General features: G+C 40.9%; 1 protein-coding gene across 1 annotated transcript in view; it reads left to right on the top strand.

Moving 5' to 3' along the window:
• Nucleotides 1-23410, top strand: part of tmem132e (transmembrane protein 132E) — a 343243-nt gene that overhangs the window by 1361 nt on the left and 318472 nt on the right. The window lies entirely within an intron of this gene.

Genomic DNA, 23410 nt, shown 5'->3' on the forward strand with positions numbered 1-23410 from the left:
TCCCCCCTTCCATGCTAACAGGCTTTCATGATCTTAATTGTGTGGCATAGAAAAGTAATTGTGCCAGATTTCTGCAACATGCTACTGCAGAGGTAGCTGCTGTTCTGATTGGTCATTTTAGGAGATGGGAACAGGTGCAAACATGATTCTGTTGCACATTTTAGAAGAACTTCCACAAATGTCTCAACCACAGTGCAAGCTCCTGTCAGAGTGTTAGGGTACTTCAGGTATGTTTTCCCTCTGAGGTTACTCGAAGCTGGTGCAGGAAAGAATAATAAAGAATCTGCACTACATGTCATGTTTATTATCATTATTATTATTGTTTGAACAGATGCATCTCAGTGCCACCAGGTTACCATTCACAGGGGGCACCACAGCCACACAAGGTGCAACAATACAAATTGAAATATTGCAGGGAAACATAACACACATCAGGTTGCAGTTGTTCACAGAATCGCAACATATTACACAACAGTCTACCATCTTTTGATTTCATCTTCTGTATGTGCGCGCAAAGTCATCTCTCTCCTAGTGGGAGGGTTCTTACACAACACATAAACCTGTAGTCTGTCCCACATACACTGACGTCTGCATGGCAAAGTGTACAAACTCCCAATCAAACATCCCAAATAGATGATTTCCTGACATATCCCAGTGATCTAGTTGCACTCCAAAACACTAATCCTCCTTAAATATCCAACTCCTTTTTATTGAAGCAGCAGCAGCAGCAGCAGCAGCAGCAGCATCAGCAGCAGCAACACAGCCCTGTTTCCAGCTGTAGGCTCAGTATGACATTGCAATGCATGGATTAAGTGTAGTGCTGAGAGGCAAACTGGGTAGAGACACCTTACGGTACAGTCTCTGTTTATCAATTGCAGCCCTAGTTAAAGGCGCTCAAATGTAAACACCTGAGACTAATTCAGGTCAGTTCAGTTTTATCAGTCATATGTAGGTTAGCACAGGGTCAACGGTGCAATAAAATGTGCTGGACGACAAAACGGGTCAGGTCAGCAATAAGAGCACTAGTCGTGTAAAATATAAATTAAATGGGATGAGATTTGAATAAAATGTAGCACTATATACATATATGAAAAGGTGTAAAAGTAAAGGTGACAAGGTGGTGTGGTATGTAGCAGTCCTGGTTCAATAGCAGCAGTCATGGTTTTTATGTAAGCAGTGCAGTAAACGGTAAACAGCGCAGATAAGCAGAACAGTTCCCATGTCAGACTGTGGTGCAGCCCGTCGATGGTGCACCAGCAGAAGTTCGTGAGGATGCAGGCGTTCATGCCGAACCTCCTCAGTCTCCTCAGGGACATAGAGTGGCTGCCTCGTTTTTCTTAACCATAGTGTACGTTTGTAGTGGCCAGTAGGGGTCTTCGGTGTTGTGCATGCTGTGGAGCTTGAAGGTGCTGACTTTTGAGCTCAGCATCACCAATGTGGACGGGGAGATGTCCACCCCTCCTGCTATCTCCTGTAATCTACGATAATCTCTTTAGAGAGGTCGCTCTCCTGGCACTGGCTGGCAAGTGTCTTCAAATCCTCTCTGTAGGCCCTCTCATGCCTCCAGGATGGTCGTGCTGTCTAGCCAACTTAATGATGATGTTGGAACTGAACACACAAACACACCACCCTGCGGTACACCTGTCAGTGTGGAGGAGGTGTGGCTGTCGATTCTCGGCACCTGCGGCCTGCCCGCCAGGAAGTCGAATATCTAGCTGCAGGATGGACATCTCCAGTCCAAAATCAGTGAACTTAGAGTCGAGTTTTGAGAGAATGATGGTCTTGAATGCTGAGCTGTAATCAATGAAAAGCATTCTCACATGTATTTCCTTTGTCCAGTGTAGTGTGTGTCGTCCTGTTTGGTCTGTGTGCTAACTGAATAGGGTCCGAAAGGGAGGAACAGATGTGGGTTATGAGTAGTCGCTGGAAGCACTTGATGCGTTTAAACTGGACACCACTGGTTTCTCGGGGACAGGATCTATAGCGGATTCCTGGAAAGGTGTCGGGACCACAGTCTGAGGTTGGAAACATCGGTGAACACGTTTGCCAGTTTAAGGAGTGGAATGAATGAACGTTGAACCTCAGTAAGCTGCATGGAGGCAGCGTGCAATTTTTTTCCATATTTACTGTATAACCACCCCTTGCATCCTTTCAGGCATTTTGCACAATATCTCTTCTCTCCTACTCATTTTCACTAAGTCTTGCCTCAGTTTCATTACCACACAAAAGAAACGCCTACGTGTGCACTAAAGAATATACTCTCCTTGATGGTTTCACCAAGGCTGCGAAGCAAGCGTGCTGCATGCTGCAATACTCTGCCTACACAAATCTCTCTAACGCCTGTGGTCAGCGTTGCTTAGCGCAGGGATACCCACCTTCCTGGACAATGAAGGCGCTGCTGTCAAAAGTAATTGCAGTAACAGATTTGGCATGAGGCCCGCTGCTTCTGAGGAGGGGTTCAGAGGCTCGTGGCCTCAGAGACCTAAAGTTCCTCACACACACACACACACACACACACACACACACACACACACACACACACACAGAAACCTTGCTGCACTCAGCCTAGCAGTTTAAACCACTCTCCCCTTGTCCCACTCATATGCTAAGTAAACAATTTGTAAGAATACCTCAAGAGAAATGCTGTAGACTTGCTCGATGAACAGCTACGCAGACAAATCCCCAGGTGTGAAAAAGCAATATCATGGACTTTAAGACTGCTCTGGGGAAAATACAGTGCTGTAATGAATCTATTATTCCCCATTCTTCTCACCTGAAATTTATATTTTCATACATATTGGCTGACACGTAATGTTGTAAACAAGCTAAAGATTCATTTTTCTGCAGAGCCGATTAAATAAAAACCTCGCTGGGATTTGTTATCAAGATGCCATTGAGATTGGTCACTCTCTGTGTAAGCTTAGGCAGGGCTACAGCAGCTACCTCAGTTTAAATGTGATGCTTCATTGATGCCTAAAGGGAAATGTGCTTCTTTTTTTTCTTTTTTTTTTCCTTCCTTTACCATTCTCCTCTACATGAGAGTCAGAGGTCAGGTACAGAGAAGCAATCCTGGAGCTGATAGGGATTAAGGTTTTTGCTCAAGGACACTTCAGCAAGGCATGGCTGCTGATAAGAGCGTTTTAAGCCAAGAATTGTGGTTTCTCATTGTTCTATGATAGAGTCACGTTTAAATAAAAAAGACACCAGAGTTGAGTTTTTTTTTATTTTATTTTTTTTTTTCATAGTGCTGATACAATGGATGTTGTACAATTCTGTAACGATTCTGATTCCTGCTCTTTTGCAAGTACTGATCTGATACCAGTGTGTGAAAAAAAAATATAACAGCTGTATACTCCTAACCCTGTATGGATATGATATGATTACTTTCATTGTCCTATGGCATGGCTTAGTCAGATACATGACAATGACTTATAATCTTTCTTTTATTATCTAATTTGACTGTCCATCATAAGAAATTAATGAATAACACTTCCTAGTTGTTCTAACACGACTGCCTCCCCTCCAAATAAGAGCCTTTCACACTGTATATGTTACCTTTTTACTGGTGGGACTTCCCAGTGTAACTTTTTGCCAAATTGCTGACATTTTGCTAATGGTTTAACACTATTTACTGGACATCAATTGTTCTTCACTGCTCTTTTACAGAGGTTGCACAGCAAAACTTCCTGTGTAGGTTACTGTTTGAGAGTTTTAGACTCTAGTTTAAACACATGCAGTTGTACAGAAACTGTTTCATTAGAATAGTAAAATTACATTCATACCATGAGCTTTAAACAAGATTTTGAATCCCATCAAACATCTGATGTCATCTTTTGGCACTTGACAGTTTGTGATACTCAATGCTATGGGCACATTTCAGTTTTGGCTGGTGCCAAAGGAGAAGTGAGGTTAGTTACTTAGCCCTAATCTAGCCAATAGAATGTTATGTACTGTTTATCTCCACCTACATACTTAAAAGAAACTAATTTCCTGGGGTTTTGTAGCGCGGAGGTGGACCACCTCGCCTGAAATAAATACCATCTCTGCTATCGTCCTAAAATTATCATCCTTAATCATCCTTCAGGGAAACAGAGCAGGGGAGTTATTCCTTGGGCTGCAACTAATAATTATTTTCAGTATAGATAGATTAATCCAGTGATTATTTTTTGATTAATCATTTAATCTACCAAATCTTTAAAAACAGTGAACAAGCCATGAAGCCAGAACTAGAGAATTGTTTGCATTTTTGCTTGAAAAATGGGTGAAACTGTTCAGTTATCAGAATAGTTGCCAATTAATTTACTGTTGAATGATGAATCGACTAATCATTCTCAGAGGTAGTATTTCATCCAGCCACTGTCACATATTTAATAGGTGTTTAGGCAATTGCTGTGCAGATTGATCATGAGTGCTGGGTGGCCCACTACCTCGGCTCTCTTGGGGGAGAGCCTGGAACTGACATGTTGAAAGGATATATTGTGGTTAACCTGGATAAATGGATTGAATAGATTATAACTAACAGCGTTAGCGTGAACTAGGTGTGGCAAATGCACTGATTAAATACCAGTGATTGCTCGGGGCTGCATCTGCAGTCAGCTGCATAACACGGCCTGGGGAGCAGTGTTTGCCCAGTCATGGTGTGTATGTAGTTGGCAGTCTTCCCGGCACCAGCCTATCTCCGAGAGTAGACACTGGACAGAGAGCAGACAAAGTGGCAGTGTGACACACCGGCTCTCATGTTCTAGCCCTAATTGATTTACATTTGGTGAAACGAAGCCTTCGCTCAGCTGTGTTTGAAGAGGTTTCCTGTTGTATGGAAAACACTGCTCTATATGCAGCAGAAACCGTGCTGTCCATCCATATGCATCAACACCTTGTGACTGCAAATGAGTCAGTGTTGCTCTTTAGTCATTCTGCTTTTGTTCTATACTGCTGTGATGTGGAAACGTTGCATTGTTGTTGGTGCACCTGCCACTTTTGTTTGTGTTTGTGTCTATAAAGCGTATGGCTTCTCAGTTTAGCGAGCAGCTCTCAGTCATCGCTTCAGGGAAGAGCTTTTTGTGGCGTTTGCTGTCGGCATCATATAATGGTAAACCCGTGTGGAGCGTTGCACACTTTTGCAAGTTGATTTTTTGGAATTTTCAGTGACAGATGGGCTCAAGGCTAAAACCAGTCTGTGCTCTCTGAACGGTAGGGCATCCACCTACTGGAAGCAATAAGAAAAAGAGGCTGTTAACAGGAAGACAGGTCCTTGTTTTACTTGCAGCCTTTTGTAATTACACTCACAGATTTTCCAGGTGGGCCTGTCAGTCTGTTTTAATTGATTTTCTGTATTTAATACTCAGAGCAGACAAAAATTTGATTATTTTTTTTTTTTTTATATTGTAAAAAAAATCTTTGAAATCTCTGTGACGCACAGCTATGCTTGAATCCCTCCGATGCTGGGAGCTGTATTTTTGCCCCAAGCTCTTGCTTGTGAGGCATTGTGGCTCTGCTGTGGTCGTTGTGGAGTGAATTCTAAGGATGTTGTCCTTCGTCAGTGGTGAAAGGAACCTTTTGTGATGCACTGGTTCCCTCGGATGTAGCGTGATATGCAAGACCTCTCCCAAGGGCTTCAAGGCTTGTTGGTAGTTCTCGCTGAAAGGAGCCCACTTTTTGTTTACAGTGCATTACGTCTTTTCTTCACGGACCTTATAGTCAGTGGTCTGAATCTTGAAATCTTTGAACCATGAATACATGCATTGCTACTGAATACCTCAGTAGCAATCAATTTACCACGCTGAATATACCCCCACTTGGTTTTGAGTCTACTAAAAAGATCCATTTCTTAAAAGCAAAGATTAAGTACAGTAAATATAACATGCATTATAGGTTCTTAAGTTCACGGATTGGCTTGAGACGGTCATTTCTTCCTGCGCATTAGACTATGGTTTGCCATTTTTTTCATGTCTGTGAAACCTCCTCGAGGCTCCTCAGTGATCTAGAATATTGTATTATGTGTCAGCTAGTATATTGTTTTAGACATAGGTTATACTGAAACAGTTTCTCAATCCATACATACAGCACGTCTGCTTTTTCTTGCAGCTAAGCAGTGTGAGAGACGTTATCGTTTTGCTTTTTTCTCTCTGTTTCTTTCTGGACGTTATCGGAAGTTTGAAAGATCTACCACCTGCTATGTTTGGCGTGTGATGCACATGGTAATTACTAACATGAAGTAGCCTGTCATCATCATCATATGAAGCTTGTACAGTAGATACAGATTAAATGTACTGAATTTCCTCTTTATTGTGTTACTTTATATTTACAAACTTAAAAGAGTTTACAGTGATTTCCCCATGACATTTACATAGTATACGTTCAGAACATCAAAGAATTTCCTGGTTCACTTTCCTGGAGTAGAGACGGGGATACAAGCGCTTTTGGATGGCATGGACAACTTCCAGCTGTCTCCCAGATCTGTGAAGTTCTGTAGCTATGCTCGGCAGGAAGGCAATCTGTCTCCTACATTAGGTGATCGCATATGTTTGCTGTGAAATCAGTTCTTATACACTGCATCTTGCACACAGATTCCACAGTGCCTTTGATTTGAAATAGCTTTCTCTACCGCCTCTGGTATTGTGAGTCAGACCCGGGAAACATTTTTACCACCTAAGACTCCACATTTGCATTGTAGAAAAACAGCTGTAAAACGGATTGAAATGCACAGAAATCTGTCTTGTCGTTTGCTTAAGAGAAGTGGCCGCTCCTTGGACACCGTCTGGGAAGGATGTTAGATTTGTTGTCAGTTGGGCTTTACTTAATACCTTTATTAAATTCATCACCTTGATGTCATAACACCCACTGTGGCACTGTCCTTTTCTTTCTGTGGTGTCTGACTCTGGTAGCCTCGGCCTTGGCGTGGCAATATATCTCATATTTCATAAGCAGTCTCTCCTGACACACTGGAAGGGAATGGAGGAAAGGTTACACTGAAAGTGGCCCCTTTTAATCCCTCTAAGAGGAAACCAAGCAGTACGAATGTGAACAGAGAAAATGGTATGTGACATTACGTCTGCATGTGGCAGTTGACACATGTCTGTGAGGAGGGGGCAAGACCTTCCCTGTTGCCTTGGAGAAAGGATTGTATAACCTCACAGAGGATCTGAAGAAGTGGCTCTGTGCTTATAAAAGCTGCGTCGCCTTCCCTGTGCTAGGTAGCAGTTGCTTACTGTATATTCAAACCCTTCATCTTATGCTGTCAACCCCTGAAGTATACTGCATTTTAGCAGTTACTGGTGTGAGCCCCTGTTTCCAGTCTCCATGCTAAACTAAGCTAGCTGGCTGCTTGCTATAGTCTACAGATAGATATGAAACTGGTATTGACCTTCTCATCTAACTCTGAGCAACAAAGCTGATTTCTTAAAATGTCAAACTAGTCCCTTTTTAATGGCTAAGTCCAGTTCATTAGAGCTCATGTTTGTAGGTTTGGCTGTTATTTTCTTTCACTTAACATTGTCCTCTAAAAATTACAATTCTGGAGCAAAGCTAAAAACAAGTCCAATGGTTCAACAAATTATAAAATTATAAGAATATTACACAAAATATCTGTTTTATCACAGTTTACAGACAGATTTCCTGGTCCAACTTTGACCTGATGTACCTGTTGTTGTAGTTGTGCCTGCTCACAGTTTTCAGGTGTGCTCAAAACTTTCAGTTTTACCTCCAGGGAAACCGGGTTAGATAATCTGGCTAAACTGTTGGCTTGTTTACAGCCTGTCTGATTGTCTGACTGCTAGTGTTTCTTGCCCCATTGGACTTTGTTGTACTGATTTCACCATTCTCTCAGATCTCGGCAATTAGTGAGGGGTGCAATGATACAAGAATAAGTAGAAATAATGGCCAATCTATGAAACTGAGATCCAAGTTGTAATGATGTGAAAAATGAGGGTTGATGATTTACAACAGATTTGTTCAGTAAAGACACAGACACATTTTGATTTTCTCAAATGACAGTTTGACACATTTTTGTTGGTGTTTTTTTTCTACATAGCCAATAAAAGATGCCTGAATAAATTTCAACATAGGCTGGACTATCATATGTGCATTGGATACCATCATATTGTAGGCTTAGAACTAACATCTGTCAGTATCAGTGTGTTGTTCCTCCTACTGAGCGCCACAATAAACAGAGCTCTGAGGGTTCACTCTGCTGAAGGCAAGATATGAAAAGGTATTCTTCTGTAATAGCATCAGACATGAAAGATAATAATCAGTGGGTGTTTAAGATTAGTTGTGCGTACAGCATATGTGACTTGTCAGGATGTAAAAGCTGGAAAGATCAACCAATTCAAAACAGATAAACCATCTGGTACGGAGGTGTTAGCTCTGCTGCTTTGCATATCAGCAGGATTTCCCAGTGGACTGTTAGCTGCCATATGAAGGATTTGTGTGTGAGCAGAGCAGTGGAAACTGAAGAAATATGACCAGAGTTTGAGCTTCCAGCGCATCTTGCAGTATCTCTCTTCCCCCACACTGATTTCCCAGTGCTGCAAATCAGCGAAAGGACTCAGACATGCACGCTCCAGTCCGGCAACCAGCCTCAGCTTCCTCCTCTACAACTGGCCGGTACTTCATTCCTTCTCAGCACAATATTGTTTTGAGCTGTGGGGATTGCTTTTTCCTGCTGCAGTTCACATAGCCGTGCCGGTTTTCCACTCAAAAGTTAACGACGATTTCTCATTGTCAGCGTTGCGGGAGTGGAAGTGTGTTTGAAGAAGACGCCGCGTGTCCTTGTAGATTAGTCGCGGCGTTTGATTCTGACATTCATTTCTTCTACGGAGGTATTCGGTGACATGTTGTCAGATCATGTCCTGTAAGATTTATTGTGAATATAAGCTGCAGACGGGCAAATCTCCCCTCTAGTCTCCTAGTGATAATTACAAGTGCGACGTGTGGCTTCAGTATCTCCCACTGAAGAATCACAAGCTATGGAAATGTCAACACTGTTTGCAAATACACGGCACTGAATCAACTGACTGTGTCACTTAGGCTTCCGTCAGAGGAGTCGGCTTGGAGGAAAGCAAATATTTTCATTTATTTTTAGTTTGAGGTTTACTTTGAATTTTAAATTAACCCTCTGAAGTCCACAGGAGTGTATACGCTCCTAAATATCACGTTGGCTTTAAGCTTCATTACTCAGCAACGCTTGTGCTGTCCAGCTTAAACTAGAGAATCAGCAGTTTCCAACAAGCCTCCGTTTGTCCGTTGAGTCACTCACTTTGGTCGATAAACTAATATGTAAAGTTAGAAAAATATTTGGATAGTCTTGCCGTTTGCTTGGCGCATTGCTGCTTTCCTTCTGTATGTTTATCGATTCCCGTCCACAATCTTTGCTGCTGACGTCTAGAGTCCCGTCACTGAGTAGGACATTTCCTTTTGGCTCCAGTGGGTGCTGTCATAGCCAATCGGAGGCTTTGCTTTTAGTTGCTTGTATATCCAAACTAAATGGGAGTAGTACTGTGTTTTTCTAAGCTCTAAGTAAGGAGAAGTTGGTCTAAGTTTTTTGTAGTGACAGAAAAAAGATATGACCGGTAAGATATTTAGTGCAGCTGAGGCTTTGGAGCTGGTTTTTCAAGGAGAAGGGGAAAAAAACAAACAAACACAAAACAAAAAACTCCCATGAATACTACTCAAAAGAATGAGCATAACTCATGAACAGATAAAGCTAGAAACTTCATACCTCTAGAACAATCCAAACAAATGTGTGCAACCCTCTGTGTTTTGTTTTTTCTTTTTGTTTTATGTGTTGATTCTGAATCTGTGTAGCACTTGGTGAAACTTTTTAAACGTGACATCTTTATAAGGCAAAACACAAAGGTATGTCCTTGAATGCAGCATTAGATGGGTCTTCTGGATTGTGTTACTGTATCATGGTCTGCTGCCTGTTCTGTCCAAGTAACTATAAATCAAAATGGACATTCCTATTGTGACTTTTGATGCATGGTTCTACCTGTTTACCTGCCTCTAGGACCTGTCAGCTGCTCTTGTTAATCTCCTGAACATGACAGGACGTCAACATTCTCCAGTCTGCTTCTGTGTGAGTGACAGGTTACCCCCACTTTGTACTGTGCAGTTTCCTTGAGTGTGCTCAACAGAACACTTGAGCCTTTTGAAGTTGATGTAAATAAACGTTGCAGTTTGATCCGCGTTCTGGCCATGATTTCTCATTTTCGCTGGAGTGCTGCCATTCCTGAAAGCTTCAGTGTGGGTTGCACAATCTGCTTTACCACACAGTCCACAGAAATTTTTTATTTACCAAATATAAGCATTTTCATTTAATTTTTCATTCAATTTTCTGATTTAACCCTGCTTATCTGAATATTCCACAGAATTTTTTTTTATTATTTTCTACATGGTCGTATTTCTATGGTTTCTTTTTTCATCGAATTTTTGGAGCACATACCTGACACTGGATTAAACACTGTGGCATTCTGGGAAAAATGGAAATCACTGCAAAAATTACAAATTAAATTGAAACAAAGATGTTGAGTTGTTAGTGTCCTTCGCGTGTGAGCAACTCTGCCAAATATGTGGGTGAGAAACAAAAAAAGTTGCAAAAGTAAAGCCTGAAATGGGTCAATAATGTTGTCTAGGACTCGTTGAGGGTAGGACTGCGGATATATGCTGAACTTGCAGTTCGAATCTTAGTCATATTGATTGTAACACAGGGAAACAAATGCTTTACAAATTAGGCCACCATAACATTGACTGCACTGGATTTGCCTGACTTCAGTGATCACGTCGTGTACAAAACCCCTGACAAAAACAGGCTTCTGTTGTTTTGTCATGTTTAATTCAAACGCACTTATTGTTGGTGACAATGGGGAACTCACTAAGCATCACTGAAAAACAAAGAAGTGCATTCGTGTCTTTGGTGTTCATACCAACAAGCTATTAGATTTAGATATACTCTAAAGTTACCTCATGCACATCAGTCACAGATAGGTTTATTTTTTCTGCCCTGGGGGAGGAATAAGATTTCTATTTTCAGCTGTGAACCCCATAAAATCCCATTCAGCTCTATATATATATTAATATGGCAGAACATATAGAAGAGGAGCCACCCGCTCAGTGAGACCAGTCATGGCGTCATCCACTCCAGAATAAACCCCACGCTCGGAGTTAGGAAAACTTTACTCAGTCATTGTTGTTATTTCTGGGAAACAATCCTGATGATCTGCCTCATGAAAAGAGACTGAAACTTTTCTATGCTTGTATAGAAAAGAAAAAGAAACAAACTCTCAACTCAAACTGTTGCATGGAAATAGATTATTTTTTTTCCTTAACACATGCAACGCAGCTCAGAATAAGGCAATCGAAAACCGCCTATGGTCAGGTTGGCAAAATATTATTGGTGCACTTATTTCACTATAATAGAATTAATGGTTCTGTCCTGACTTGACTTAGGTCTACATTTTCTTTTTCCTATGTGCAACGTGGTCTATAACAACATCCATTTTTTTTCCTACCCTGGAGCATGCAGACAGATTGAGCAATGCCCAGTGTAATCAATTCTTTTATTAGGTTACATAGGCTTTGAGAGAAAAGGAATCCCTGACTGTTATAATAGCCTCTGCTATGCTATATTAGGCCCAAAGGACATTTTAATAATTTTACCATAAGTCTATGAAACAGGATTTAACCCAGACAAAGCAACAGAAAACTGCAAGCTCCACCATGTTTCTGCTTTGGGCTGAGCTAACTGTAAGGCTAACATTTTAACATAGGCTAGAGTTTTAATCATACATTTAAGTAAACATTTCTCTCCTGCAGTCTTCGATGAATAAAAAATAACTTGTAGCATTTAAACCTGCCCGTAAGCAGTTATGTTAAATTAATCATATCCCTTTTTCCCTCTGCCCCTCAAAATTGAGCAGAATTTCTAAGCATGGCAGATGCTAAAGGAAAAAACACTTGAATGAATGTGAATTTAAATCTGAGACGTCCACTCGGCTGTTAACCTGACATCAGAACAGTTGACACCGGCTGTGTGAAATATCATGATTTCTTTTTTTCCCCCTAACTGATGGAGTAATATATAACAGGAACACATGCAGTCAAAGCAAACTGCACAGTCCTTATACTGTACCATCGTCATGACGTGAATGTGCATTAAGAACCTGATCAATTAGCGCTAGTTTAATCTTTTGGTTCTAGAAGTGAGGTATTAGAAGGAGCCCTGGGGTGCCGAGCAAAAATGAGAACTTGATTAATTTCGCTGTCATTTAATTCACTTGAAAAGATAGCAATTAGAGTATATGAAAAATATTGTTCTAATCTATATTGTACTGGCAGGAAGGGGTGTGTGAGCTCAATGTGCCATTACTGCATGTAGGGTCGACAAAAACAGCTTTGTGCCTTTCGACAATAGTGTAGGTGATTGGTTCTGTGTTGCGTAATTGGTATGCAAAACAAACGCTCATCTCAGAAAAATGCACAGTAGCTGTTGTTTTTCCAAAGACTCGCAACACTGAAGAATGACCCCTTCAAAATATTTTACTTTATTCCATAAAAAAAAACATTTTCAAGCCTCATTGGTTCTTCAGCAGGTACAGATGTAACATGAATTTATTATTAGTAAGACAGCGGGGTAGCTAATGTTCTACTGCTTGATCAGACAAAACATATGAGGAGTATTTTATAGGCTGGTTTCAGTATTTTTAGATAAAATAAACGACATTTCACGACTTTCATGAGGAAAACCATATATAGAAATAATCATATATAGAAATAATCAAACTGAACAGGCAAAATATGAAATATCGAAATAATTAAAACAATTTCGAGATGTTATATTTAATCCTTGTCAGAGTTTTTTGTTTAGAGGAGAGTGGTGCAGTTTGGGCAAGAGTGCTGTTTTTTTTTTTTTTTACTACAGCCCTGAATTCAGGCTGTCGACTGACCGTGCTGAGCTGTAAACAATCCTGCAGGTATACTCAGGAAGAGGTGGGTGAGGAATTGTTTGTTCCTGCAGGTGAGGCTGGAAACATCTATTTAAAAAAAAAAAAAAAAAAAAAAAAAGATCCAGTGGATGAGGAGTGTTTGCGGATGGGAACATTTGTTTTAGAAGCTGGAAACCTCAGCTGCCGGCCAAGTAATCATTGAGTTATTGGTATTGATTAAAACCCTATCAACCACACACAGATAGATTAAAGTCGTTCCGGCTATGGGGCAGAAAAATCGTATTCCCTCTTTGACTAGGGAATAAGACGTTATAAGAAAAAGTGTAAAAATAACTGGTATAAATTTACACACAAATTATATTATTAGAAACACTAAAGTCCCTCTGAAGAGAAATATTCCCATTTTTATGAAGGACTATTTTCAGCCTTTAATATGAGGAGGGGTGACTGAGTCTTGGCTGCTGCAATCAGCGACTGTGCTCAGCCTTGGATAAAGATGAGGTGGCGGCTGAAAAGGTTCATGATGCAGTTTAGTATCACATTAACCATATATATTTAACAGTGCCCGCCTTTGTTTTTCATATGCAGTTACTCATCAGGGCATATGTAATGTGGAGCAATGGGGCAAAACAGATGGGGGCAAATCCAGCGTGAATTGGACTAAGAGTAATAAAGTTCCACATTCTTTGTATCTGTTCGCAGTCATCACACAGCTTTTGAGTGCCAACCTTAAAGAGGCTTAGAATAATGAATTAGTCATAGAGATCTCTGAGGACATGAGGGAGGAGAGTCTGGCCTAAATGCACAAGTCTATCAGTAGCAGATAACGGTTCACACAATTAAAAGTTTTGCATAAGACTTCATTACTCTAATTCTGAAAATACTTGAAATCCATTTTGCTGGATGTTGGAGGTTTCGCTTTGCATCAGACTGAATTTCAAATTAAAAAAAAAGTCTTTTACATTTGTGGGGCAATTTTCAATGGCGAGACATAAATCTTTGTAATGGCTTTATTTATTCATGCCTGTGTTTATTTGCATATTTTTCTATCTGTTCACAAAGGAAAACAGACAATTAGTAACCGCCTCATAATTAGTGGGGAAGTTAAAGTTCATCTGCAGTGCCTGGGCAGGTGCTACAAAGACCGACTGCATTAGCTCAATAGAAAGTTGGATCAGGACGGGCATGATGAGATGAGTCTTTGCTGTTTCACTTATGGCCAACAACCATTATCATGTTAGGCCAACGTCTAATGCCAATCTGCCTCTGGGCTTTTCTCTTAACTAACAGCTGTGTTTCCATGGTGGTGATCAATGACACCTGCTGACAAAGACAAGAAATCATGGCTCAGTTTCTGATCACTCTCGGCTAACTAACGTTGCTCAGCTGACAGACCTGTGAGACTGCAATTAGGGGAGCTGATTAAAGGCCCTTCTGCTAAGTGCTACTTTGACCTGTGGTGGTGAAATCTGTCAAGGATGGTGAGAAAAACAAATGCAAACAATTCAAAAGAGAAAAGAAATAGTGGAGCAGGATACACCCAAGTGCTCCATCAGATACAGTGTATTCTGTGCAGCTGGGCAAAACTTCTGCGAACTACTCTGGATGAGACTTGGAAATCCTTGACATTGTGATGAACAAGGTTGTGCAGACCAGTGACCTGCAGTTTTCATGTCATGTTTTAAATATATCAATTTCCATTGGTCAAGATCCTGTAGAGGTTGCAGATTGAGTGTGTTGGTTTGGAGCTGTGTCAAAAACAGGGTTTTGTTATTTTGTGGTTTGTGGTTAGACAATAATATCTTGTACACACACACACACACACAAAATACTGACGTGATCGAGTTCCAAACTGTCAGCAAACGTATTTCCTCACTGCTGAATATGGAGCAAATATGTGCGCCTTTTACACTCAGACGGATCACATGGTCGTACTTGTGTTCCCACACTGAAAGCTGGGGTGGGTAACGAACTGACCCCGATCTGTCCCACTGTTGCCTGTTCATTCATTCATTCATTCATCTGGCTGCCCGTCTGTTGCACGCTGTTGATTTTTCAAAGTGCATCGATTGGCCTAAGGGGGGTGCCGCGGCATATGTTTGTATGTCATGCATCTTTGACACAGATTGCTGTTGAAAAAAGTGACGTGCCTGAACAGTGCTCGCCGCTTACAAAATGAGACGCCACAAATTTGCCCTTTTCTCTTTTTTTTTCTGCTTTTATCGATAGTTAAAAAAATAAATAAAAATATTACAGGTAGTGCAAGTATCGGTTGTCCATGTCTGGTTTTAACCTTCTGTCAGCGTTAAGTTGAAACGGGCTATTTGCTGGGATAAGCAGTGATGTGAGGTAATAGGAGTGGAGATCATAAGTAGCTAGATTGAGGCTTTGAATCATCAGTTATCATCTGTAATGCTAATGTATCTTTCTATGTGTTTCTATCTGACGTGAATCAAGGGGCCTGTAGCTGACTCAGAGACAAGGTTCATAAAAGGTTTTCTGCTATTGTGACTTGGCAGAGAAGAGGTATAATATCATGAATGACCCCCCACTGATAGGATAATGCTGATTGGTGTAATGTTCCATTCACACCCTTATAAAAGGCTAATATCCCACTGTGCTTTCTGGCGCTTGATAATTAATTACTGGCAAAGTGTCAAAGTCAGCAGCCTGTTCACGACAGGCCTCTCACTGCTGGAGAGGTTTTCAGTCGTCAGTGGTGCGTTTGGTTTCATTCTTACAGACTGAAACAGTTCAGAAAATCTAAATGCAAATGAGTAGAGAGTGATGTAAACAAAAACACAAGCTTTGGCAAAAATAAAAATTGTACTTTCTCAGTTAAATCAAACAGAAAAACTTGCTCATTTACTGTTTGAAAGGGCTGAATTTATATTAACTTTCAAACTGAAAGGAAAAGTTTGAAGATGCTGTTCAGAACCACAATTCTAATACAACCTATGACATGAATAAAGATACTATAGATTAATACTTCCGTAAACTCAGTTATATTAAAATGTTATTTTTAAACTTTGAAAATACCTTATCGTGAAGATAGTAATAAAAAGTTCTGCAAAATCCAACCAAGCGGGAGCAGATGACATTATGAACCTTTTCTTATTGTTGTGTTAAGACGTGTAGGGATCTGACAGCCCTCTGCTAGAAGTGGAGACGAGCATGATCCTGAATGAATGATGGGAGGTCCAACTCCCTGAAACAAGAAGCCCCCCACCCCCACCCCCCTCACCCCCGGGGAAATCAAACACGGAGCAAACTGGGAGCGCAGGGTTCATCCGCCTTACAATTGCAATGTGACATTCTGAGCTGTTGAAGAAGTCATTTTTCATGGTGGTACTCGAGTCCCTTTGCTCAAACGCGCCAGAGGTGAGCCTGTTATCCGAACAGATTATGTGTTCTGGGTGAAGTGAGCGAGTGAACTCATCATGACTGCCATTCTTTTAATGCGGATTAAAGTGGAGTGCTGCTCCATTTATGAATTCCCAAATGCTGCTCACATGTTTGATGACAAAACGACCAACATTTGTTCTTGGCCTGGGTCTCTGACTCAAATGATCTGAAGTCAGCGGTGTCATCACTCTGTCAACACTGGAGCGAGTTAGTTTAATTATTTGATAAACACTGTTAAAGCTAAATAATTTGTAAGTGTCAACACATCTCCAGGAAATCTCATGGGGAGTTCTCACTGTTAGGTTAACCATCTGTCCCGGCGTATTCCCTGTAGAGAAGCTCCACATTTTAAGTCATGATGGTATTTGTTATTATGATTTAGTCGCTTTGATTTCAGACGGCAACATTTACTGCTGTCATGCACAGCCTCAGTGACTTTCATCTTATCTAGTAGGGCCATGCTATTTGTAGGGTGTTATCGTGTCCTTTCACTCATCATTTTGTTGTGCATTAGACGCTGTAGGAATTTCGATAAAAGGGGCTTCTTTTTTACTTTCTATGTCTTTCTTTTGTGGTCCAATTACTAACATTTACTAACGGTTTCCCGCTGTGTATCATCATGGAGGATCCTCTCCTGCCCCACTTCCACCAGAAGAAGTTGTAACACTTTTTTATGAAATATAACATCAAAGGGGAAATCCACCTATTTCACACATGAAAGTGTGTTTACAGGCCTTGGGGAGTACAACTGCAGACGTCTGGGGGGGGGGGGGGGGGGGGGTCTGTAAAGCTTTTTATGGCTCCAGAGGGAGCAGCATGAAGTCCGGTGAACTGACTCAAGTGATGTCACTTTGTGTTCTTCTGCATTGATGCATTGACGTCTGTTTAGTAATTAAATTCACTGTGAGAGAAGATGAGTCCTCGTCTGTCTGATTGAGATCAGCAGGTCTCAGTGGTGGATCCTGTTCTGACCAACTGCATCATAGTGATTAATCAGAGTTGAAAACACCAGGCTGTACATGCTTTACCAAATACCATATTAATTTGAAGTTATTCGAAAGGACAGAGCTTAGCAAGTCTGCTAACTAATCTCCCTTTGGGAGACCCTGAATACTCTTTGTATAGCGCAGATCCTGATGCTGATGGCTCTTCTGTTGGTGTACATGACCTTGTACCTCCTCTGCTATTTCTCCCTGACACCCCTTCCCAGTGCTGGCTGTGAGGCAGATGCCCCCCGACTGGTTTCCCGCCCACGTACTTGTCAAACCATCTTGCCAAGCTGGAGCCACTCCTGCGCTGGAGCGGAGTCTCAGTGATGGTGTTTTACCTCTGCACCACCCAGATGCCGTAGCATTACCGTTTCATGGCGATACAGATTATTTGAATGAACATGTTCATCAGTTGCACTTCTGTCGAGTTGTCTCTTGGCTGAATCTGGTCTACGGGGGAGGTTTGTGCAGCTAATCCAGCTCGTATATTTGGATAGCATGTCAGGATAATAACCAATATGTGGTCTGAAAATCAAAATCCCATTTTCGCAGCCGGCCACTAATCTGTCGGCCCATTTGGCCAGCGCAAGAATAATAAAGCCCGCTGACTGGCCTAGACATGAAAGCTTGTCTGCTGAACAAGTACCAGCCTCAACTGCTGTTTGGCAATGTCTTTGCAAAAAAAGTGTGTTTGTTTAGTCGAGTGGATGCGTTCTTGGGGTGATGATATTTCCAGATGGGGCTGCGTGCCAGGAGCATGGTGGTGGGACACGACTTTGCTGCGAACCTTTTTTCCTCTGGGCTGGATGGCGGGTGTCATCAGCAGAGACACACGCGGCTCCTGCAGGATGAGTGATGGCAGGTTGTCATGTATCATCACTGTGTATTGTTTACAGTCAGAAAAAATATTGTTTATATCTAGACTGTCAAAATGCTAATGAGTTGTTACATAAAAATGTGTCTTACCCTGATGACATAAACTACTTTTACCTGAGCCATGTAAATGTGTTGGAGCAGTTTTAGAGTGCTAGTTTGAAATAAACTGGTATTTATGGATTACACTTAATAAAAAAAGAAAGAAAATTAATCAGCCATGGCTACATACAATTTTAGGAACATCCACCATGCACACACTTGGAAATAAATGATCTTATCATGTTTATTAGCTGCTAATTGGTGCACCTAGATTTGTGGCTGCCAGCTTTAATTACCTCCCACAGGTCCCATGATTCTCTGTGAAATGCATGATGGGATTCATGGGAAGCGCCAGCTTGAAGGACTTTGCACGATAGTCCGAACGAACATTTAAAGTCAGACCTGTCTTAAGGAGTGTAATGAGGTTGAGGCTTTTCCCTCAAACTAAATCTTGAGAAGGTGCTCCTGACTTTAAGTGTAAAATCTCTGCTGATATATTCAGAAGATCAAACACAGGAAAGATTTTGGGGGAAAGTAATGATTTCCATTAGCATTTTGTGCTCAAATTATAGCTTCAAGGTAAAACAAGAGCTTGCATTCACCAATGAAAATAAAAAAAAAATAAAAAAATCACCCTGAAATTGCAGATTTATCTTCAAAATAGCATTGTGGTGCTGAAAACAACAAAAAACTATTGCAGTTCCATGTAGTTTCTCTCCAATTACAAGTGGCTGTCTGTCTTGTTGACTCATTGAATTTTAAGTATGAGAAACACGCAGTTGGATGGTTTCTACACAACGACACATTTTTGTTACAAGTGGCTTTTTCAGTTTTTCTTTTGGCCACAGGCAGTTCAGGGACAAAACTCCCTGCCTGATGTTTCGCTGTGACAAAAAGCAGCGATCCTGTGTGTGACAGCTCAGACTGATTTTCAAGCACACCAAGAAGTCCAGACTGTTTTTATTTTACTGCTGATCTGTTTTTTTTTTTGTCTCTCTCTCATCCTGTCTGCACTTTCGCTGAGTTGAAGTGTTTCTGTATGTATCTTTGCCTTTTGGAGAGTTCGTCCAAGTTTACACATTTGTTTTTATATCTGTCTGTTTTTCTGTTTTTTTTGATTATTCAGTCTACTTTCAAAGGGGTTCCTCTTTAAAAAAAAATTAGATAATTTCTTTGTTCATTGAAGAGTCTAGTTTTGCATATTACTGTGATCATGAAAACAAAGAGCGGTGAAAGTGAAAACAGATTTTGCACATTTTCTGCTTAAACACGATTAAGTAAAGCTGTTTCTTATCCTTTTGTTCATTCTCTAGCAAACTTCTTGTGAGTGTCTAGTGCTGTGAGCCGTATAGAGAGCCTTGTTGAAATTATCTTTAAAACACTGCATTGTTAGTTTCCTCTATTCAGAAGTGTCTGTCAATCTACTCTGCTCAATGACTGAGAAAATACTGAGCTGACTTTAGAGAAAGAGATGCAACCGAAGATAATCAGTAGTAAGTCTGAGTCATGAGATCAACACAGTGGATATAAAGAGCAGGAGGTTGTTCGTCCCTGGAGATTTTGTGTACTGCATTGATTTTTTTTTTTTTTTTTTCTTCTCTGCCTGCGGAGATGAGATAGACTGAAGTGCTAAAGTGATAATCTGTGAGATCCTTGTGTTTTTAATGCAATCAACATCTTTTGTATCATCAGATCATTGCTATAAGTGTTACTCCGCTTAGAAATTAATTTTTATTCTGTTGGAGTTGGTATGAGTCAGTGTTACCGGTACAGAACCCGACACTTTTTCACTTTCTTTTATCATGACTTTCTTTAAGTACACATTTCTTTGTGTGTTGTTGTAATTAACTGTGCATTATTCCATTGTAGAGGCGGGTGGTATACGAGGCTTCACTGACCCACATGACATGCTCCAAGTTTTTATTTTATTCTCTCCCAAAGGAGATGCAGTTTATTTGATTTCTTTCTCCTGGCAACTCGTTTTTCTTTTTACATGTGGGCACCGACACTGTAACTTTAATTTCCAGAAAGAAAGATGTGAAAACAGTTAAGTTCAGAAGTTGGTTATTGTAAAAGAAGTAATGCCTTTATAGTTGATTTTATTCCTAAATGAAATAATGAAAATGTTTACACTGCTGCACACAGTATATAATACAGCTTGAAATAGTATTTTCCTTGTTTGACAGTTACATTTTGCAGTTGCTGAGTGTGTAGGACAGTTAGTGCTATTTTTCTACTCTGTTTGAACCCGCGGTTTTTCACATTATGTAATCTAGAGACCAGGATTTTCCCTCTTTTTGTTGTGTTCAGGAGTGATGTTGAGTAACTTTCTTCATGTGGGTTAAGATGTAAAAGGTTATGTCACATCTTTCAGTTCTTTGAAGTGTAATGTAATTCCCAGTTTGGCTGGTATGTTTGTGGTATGTCAGATCACAAGTGATGAGGCATCTTTGTTCCAGAGGTGGGAAAACTTTGAAATAACAAAAACAAGAGTAAACGTGAAAAACAGCATGACAAGACACAACATGTGTCTGTTTTAATATGAAACCAAAACCACGATATTTTCCCTAAAGTGCTTCTGTTTTCTAAACCCAACCACGTGTAGGTTTGAGGACGCCAAATTCAGTCTCTGATATCACAGTCCTGAACCTTGTACGCCTCTGATCCACCCTGACTAAAACACTGACACGTAACATATTTCAGTCAGCAATTACATTTTCCCACAGAACCTATTTGGCAGTCCAAGTTAGTAACCGTGGACTGTGGGAGACAGGGTTGCCTCTGAAACACACACATCCTTGTCTTACTATATTTGTGGAGGACCCCTAATTGACATAATGCATTCCCTAGCCCCTTACCCCAGCCCTAATCCAACCCTAGTCCTAACCTAAACCTAATTCTTTAAACTTGTGGGGTCCAGCAAGTATAGTGGGGTTTTTCAGATCCCACGAATATAGTTAAACAATATCACACCCACACACACACACACACCCCTCTTTGGTTCTCTGGTACAATTTGTCCCCCACACTCCCTCGTCCATATGGACATGGTTTGTCCTGGAAGACAAATGAGCCCCAGTCGGTTTTAGCTGCATTTCCACAAACCCCAAACCCATCTCAGCTCTCCATCGAACCCGCAAGCTACACCGGCCCTGCAGTAACACCCTCCCCCACCCCCCCACCCCCATGTGATTTGTCTCATATTGGCTGTTGCAGGTCTTCTCTTAAAGTAGTGACGATATCCTCCAGAAGGCCTTAAATAACAAGCGGGTTTGACGTTTATCCGGGCAGCAGCCCTGATTGATAACGCTTTTTATCAGTAAACCAACATCAGTGCAGGACCACAGGATGGGGACCAAATTTCTCCCAAGATTGTTGGGAGGAGGGAGCGTTGACATGTGATCCACTTACTGTCAGACTAACTGCTGATCCACTGTAGCACCATCTGGTTGTTAATCCATTACAAGTAGGTATTAGAGTCCTTGGTTCATACACAACTGTTGATGGTGTTTAGATGCCTTTCAGTCCAGATTTTACAAACTAGCAGTAAATTTTAAGTATCATGGAGTCTGCAGCTCCCAAAGTTCCACTGGTGTGTTTTGGCTGTTTGGCTTCTCCTCCCCTCTGAACATGCTTTTCTTTTTCAATCAGCTAATGAAATAGTGTTGGTCGAGAAGCCTGGTGTAAGTGTCTGCACTCTGTCAAGCAGTCAGTCAGTCAGTCAGTCAGTCAGTCAGCATAATGGATCTCTGCATGAAACAGTAGTGAAATATTTAATTTATGAATTTATGATGTGTTGCAATCAGAAGAGCTGTGGGGTGGAAAATAAACTTTTCTAATCATTCATCACTTCAGTTTGCAAACATGCACAAGTTCACAAGAACTCATGTGGATCTCAGGACGGCCGACACACGCTCCAGCCTTTACTTATCAGTGGTTGAGTCAATACACATGGGCAAAAATCCACAAGCCAAACTTCACTGCCTGGTAGATCACTTTTTGTTGGTTCATGTAATCGTTAATATTTTATATCCTGAGAAACCAAATATTTTTGCTTCGGGTTCCTGCTCTTCAAAATGCACAGCCATCACAAAACTCCACTGAGAGGGCGTGACAGTCACTCTCAAATCTCTGAGGGGCGATCGCTCACTGCTTTAGTGAGCATGCAGTTTCCAAGCCATTGTCCTTTTTTAGCTTTATTTATTTATTTATTTATTTTTACAAGCTGCAAGAGTGTAGCTGGTTGTGGCTGCTATTGTTTTCACCTTGTGTATCATTTTGACAAAATGTGTTCCTGGTGATACAAACTGTAGCAGGAACAACCAACCACATGCCTCTTAATGTGTCTGTTATAGAGAACACAGGTCGTGTCTTAGTGTAAACGTTATTAGACTCTACAAGACTTTCACCGCGCTGTTGTCTGATCATCGTTTCAAACAACTTGCTTGGGTTTCACTGTTGATTAAACTAAAGCTAAGATGAACAGCAAGTTGAGATGTGAGACATTAGCTTTTATTAAAACTATTATGAACACAAAGTCAGTGACTTATTCCAAGTCACTGGGCCGTGTAATTTTAGTAATGAACAATTCTTTTTTACAAATGTGGCTCAAGCGTTGGGATGTGTTGATGCAAACAGTCTAAAGACCTTAGTAAATGAGTTCAGGTCAAACAGAGAGTAAATGTTCTTGCCAAACCATATCAACATGCCCGACTGAAAGGGACACAAAACAACTTAACGTGTCTGTGTTGTTCGTTTGTTGAGGTCGTTTGCGTCTCATTGTGGCCAGTTTTGTGTCTATTTGTGGTTATTCTGATTCTCCCTGTAGTCGTGTTGCGTCTCTTTGTGGCCGTTTCGTGGCCCCCTGACCGCTTGGATCCCCCGGCCTCGATAGGCCCATTTTGTAAAAGCGTGTATATTATACATGATTTTTAATCTGAAGGCCGGTTTTCTTTGTGCTGCACAGTTAGCTCAATAGATCCTTGAGATTTTCAGTTTTGTATTGAGAAAATCTATGTCAAACAAAATGATTACACATACTTGGCCGAAATTAGATTTAATTAGCTTGTAATCAAACTTTTCCCCTGCAGTTAATTCGCTGCTTATCCTGTTAGCTGGCCATTTGGAAAGAGCGATTGGCGCAGTTTCACAACCCCCTCCA

The sequence above is a fragment of the Seriola lalandi genome, unplaced genomic scaffold (genome assembly GCF_002814215.2).
Source record: "Seriola lalandi dorsalis isolate HSWRI2012SDOR001 ecotype SW California unplaced genomic scaffold, Sedor1 jcf7180002054914, whole genome shotgun sequence".
NCBI classification, from domain to species: Eukaryota; Metazoa; Chordata; class Actinopteri; order Carangiformes; family Carangidae; genus Seriola; species Seriola lalandi.